Below are 4597 nucleotides of genomic sequence, written 5' to 3' on the forward strand. Positions count from 1 at the left end.
AATTCTTATGAATTTATTTTAAAATAAGATTTCCAGTACCTACAAAAATCTTTATTTAAATTTTAATTGTGATTAAATTTAACATATAGATCAAATAGGGAAGGATTGATATCTTAAAAACACCGAGTCTTCTTATTCATGGACAAAACATATTCTCCATTTATTTAAGTACTCATTGACTTCAATCCTCAGTGTTTTCAAGTTTTCAAATACAGGTGCTGCATGTTTTCATAAGTTTATACGTAAGCATTTCATGATTTTGGTCCTATTGTAAATTGTCTTAAGCTGAGTTTCTTAAAGAAGTAAAACCAGTCATATATATGTATTTCTATCAAGAAAATGTGTCACATAGTTGTGGAAGTGGCCAAGTCCAAGGCCTGACAGGTTCCAAGTTTGTGAGTTAGATACTAGACTGCAGGTTTCTCCTGATATTCATAACTGTTGTGGCTTATGATCAGCAGGAAGAACACAGGTTTGTGGCTGTAGAGTGGGATGAATCAAAGGACAGAAGGCTAATGGCAGGTCACAGGTAACTCGCAGGATCAATAGACAATATGGAAGGCTGCTGGTTCAAGTCCAAGGAACCATCCAATAAGTCAGATACAGTACCTAAACCCAGAAAAAGTCAAACAACTTTCCCAAAGCATCCACTTATAGTGGAAACAGGACACGACCAGGAGGGAATTATTTGAACCAGGGCTGTGGTCTGATAACTGTGTAACATTCCACGCTACTCTCATCTCCTTATGGGAATACCCAGAAATCCCTCTGTTATTGAATTCTAGTTTTATTCCAATATTATCATGTAGAAATGCTTTGAATCACATTAATCCTTTAAAATTTATTGACATTTTCTTTATAGCACGTAATATGATCTATCATGATAAATATTTCATGTACACGTGAGAAGATTGTGTATACAGTTGATTAATAGTGTAGTTCAAGTTTTACATATTCTAATTGATTTTCTGCGTGTCATCCTTGCGCAGGGGCCATGCTAATCTTCTCTCTATCGTTCCAGTTTTATTATATGTGCTGGTGAAGCAAGCACTCTAATTGATTTTCTATGTACTTATTCCCCAATTGCTGATCAAAGGATATTGAAATTTTTTATTTTAATTATCAGTTTGTCTTGTTCTCCTTGTGTGTCTATCCATTTTGGCTTCATGTATTCTAAAGCTCTGTGAAGGGCATAAACATTTTAAATTATTATATTATTTTGATATATTGACCCCTTTATCATTATCAAATGTCTAACATTAAAGACCTTGACTATATTTTATGCTTGGCAATTTTCTCTCCTTATATAGAATTTAAGGTGGTCTTGGAAGATATAAAGCATATCTTTATTTCTCGGTATCTCCCAAGTCCTTGGTATGTATATTTCATTGAAATCCATTCAACTGAGAATTAGCTCATCTCTTTCTTGAATTATCCTTACAATCATCACTATCATCACATAGGTGCCTGTATATGTGCCTGTGTGCATGTATATTTAAAAATGTTGGCTACTAAGAGAATTTGAGTTCATTTGTCCATGCTATGGTAACATTCAATTGAGCTTTCTGATCACAGTCCACACCTTAGTTTTCAGTTTTCTGACAAAGTCCTTGGTTAGCGAGCTTACGCTGGGATTTTAAGATATTAGGTGCCATGCTTGCATCATATCATCTGCTTCTTCGTGAACCTGGCAGCTCTTTCCTGGAAAATCTGTGCATGAATCATTGTGACAAAGGAAAAAAGAAGAGCTAAAAGCTCTAGACCTTTGTGGCTTAAGAATAAGCTTTTAGCATTAGCAATTTTGCTAATCAGGAGATGAAACAACTCTACCACAATACCTCTAGGATAAGGAATCGGGCTTTGGCCAGGATCTGAAGAACCTAGCAGCTTTCTGGAAGGGTGGAGAAAAAATTTTGTCAGGAGGAGTTCTTGGAAATGATAGTGTGCTACATAAGGGAAAGGAAGCATGGAACTGTGAAAGGATTTCACAGAAGCAAGCATCTTGAATTTGTTTTGAGTAACTTAGCATGCAGTATGAACAGTATTTTAAGGCTTTTGAAATCACACTTTGCCCTGTTCAGCTCAGAACTCATTCTTAGGCTTCTAAAGTAATGGAAACAACTGAGCTTCTTGTTCTATATGATGTGGCTGGAACAAATGCATCCCCTCCACATTATACCATGTACCCTCTGAATAGCCAAAATAAATGCTCACAGTTTTTCTTTTGTTGACTCTATTTTTCATTTACTTGCCTAACCAAGTTGGTTTCAGTAAACAGACAACAGCCCAAATAGCTGCCTCTCGTGTACAGGAAGCACAACATTCAGCCACCTACAGGCGCGTCCATTTGCAAGGAGGCAAATAAACAGTCATGTCAGTTGAATTGCCAAGAGATATTGCACAGGCTGGTTCATCAACAGATTCACTGAACTGACCCTCTGGAGAATGAAAGGACAGGCCTGGGAATCACGTGACCACAGCACTAACTGCCTGTGTGACTTTGGGTAGCTCACCGACACTGCATTTTAGGATTCCAATCTGTGAATAAGGAGGTTGAGCTATACAATTTCTGAGGTACTTCCCCGGGGTAGTACTGTAGCATCTGTAATCACTTTGCTACATCCGGTGCACCGGATGAATATTTCTTCCATGATAGCTCTGTCTACTCCTGTATTCTGAGAAATCTCTTCACTTACTTCGCAAATCGATTCCTTGTTTGTTTGTTAGTTTGTTTTCCCATGACTCTTCTTTTTGTTGACTTGTTTAATTTCTTCTGAGGCGTGAATCCGAGAAATGGATATAACTATTCCTTACTTCAGAAGTTGGAGTCCGTCAGTCCAAAGATCCATACAGCCTGAAATGTGTCTGGATTTTTCTCTTTTTTTCTCCTTTTCTAAAGTTTTGTTTTTGAGAACTTTTTATGGTGACTGATATGTACAGATCAGGAGACTCTATATAAATATCTAGATTTACAGTGTCTCAGAAAGAATCAGAATATTAGGAAGCACTGGGCCCTCCTTTCCACAGCTCATATAAAGGGAAAAGTCCTTAGGGACCACAATCTCCCTTTCACCACAGCCTCCCTACTCTTATCTGGGAAGGGTTAGCCATGCTGCCTCAACTTGGAAAGGCAGGTCTTTAAAAACATTTTTTTAACCTAGCCAATAAGTTTTATGATAATTTATTCTGGCACCAAATAATAGGATAAGGATTCAGAAACCAGAGGAAGGCGACATGTACAACTACACTTTGAAAACTTCAACCAGTCAATGAAAACGTCTTTCCTCATTTTTGATTTAGTTCTCTGGCCAAAGCAATTATGTATTACCGCTCTAATAGAAATACTATAGGTAGCTGGCTTTAAAGACCAGAAATTTATTTTCTCATGGTTTAAGATGCTAAGTTCTAATTTAGCAACCAGCTATAAAATTCACTGCTATAGAGTCAATTAGTGACTCATCGCAACTCTACTGGGGATGGTTTCATCTTTGTGTTGGCTCGGAGGGAATGTCCGTGTGTCTTTTCAGCTTCTTTCCAGGGTTCCTTGACAATCTTCGGGTAATGTGGCATCTACCTTCACCAATACGTGCTTCCAAGCTTCTGTGCCTTATCTTCCCCTTTTATATCTCAAACATGATTGTCTTTAAGACACATGCGACACTGCTATCACCTCCATAACATAACAAGAAACACTTTATTGTGGGATTATATCTGGATGTATTAGAGTTAGAAGTTACAACCTGTATTTTGAGAAGACACAATGCCATCCACAGTGTGCACGAATCAGGAGAAAGTGACATCCAGCCTGGGCAGATCCCATTGTCCTTTCCCCAACCCACAGATTTCTGAAAGCCAAGGAACCCTGGGTCATCAAATGTCAAGCTTTATATGGATTTTTTTCCATATGTAAATACAGGAATTATATGATAGCATCCCATGATAACAGAAGTATTTCTGAGATGTTGTGTGTTCTGGAATGAGAATGAGTATATTTAAAGTGAACGACATGTGTCTTTTCTCTTTTCAGATCTCACTTTCTTTTTCTCTGATCAAATTATGGATCTTTGCTACCATTTCAACTTGGAGAACTCAGCCCCTTTGGGTAATAGATGGTGATGGTGCATTTTAAATGTCCGTTGATTATGTGTTCTAGCTAGTTTGATATTGCATCCTAATAGTACAGGAAAGGACCAAGAGAAGCCGTCTAGTTAACCTGCTGCATCCATGCAGGGTCCTTACTGCTGAGATCATCCAGAGAGGGGCAAAGGTGTTGTCACCAACATCTCCACAACCCTCTTGATCCCCTAAGGTGATTTACTCAATTGCAGTGTCATTTGGCAAACATTTAGTACGTTTCCTCCTTGTACAAGGTCTGCTTTAGCAGCTTGAGAGAAAGTGAGGACACACCCAGACACTGTTCCTTCTCCATAGAGCTTATAGTCCAGTGGGGGAAACAATCACATGATGACCCATATAAATTACATTTGTGGTAAGCCCCTGTAGGAGAGCAGAGCGGTGCTTAAAGTAGGAAGATTTAATTTGCGTCAAGAAATATGGCACGATCTGACAACTGGATTGTGAATAGGAGTTAATCAGG

General features: G+C 38.3%; 1 non-coding gene across 1 annotated transcript; it reads right to left on the reverse strand.

Annotated features, from left to right (window-relative positions):
• Positions 1–942: 942 nt before the first annotated feature.
• Positions 943–1051, reverse strand: LOC115872620. Its single transcript, XR_004047958.1, has one exon. It is a non-coding gene; the product is annotated as a U6 spliceosomal RNA (small nuclear RNA).
• Between the last annotated feature and the right edge of the window lie 3546 nt (positions 1052–4597).

This window comes from Echinops telfairi, unplaced genomic scaffold, assembly GCF_000313985.2.
Source record: "Echinops telfairi isolate 266 unplaced genomic scaffold, ASM31398v2 ScPeMD7_7427;HRSCAF=8465, whole genome shotgun sequence".
NCBI lineage: Eukaryota > Metazoa > Chordata > Mammalia > Afrosoricida > Tenrecidae > Echinops > Echinops telfairi.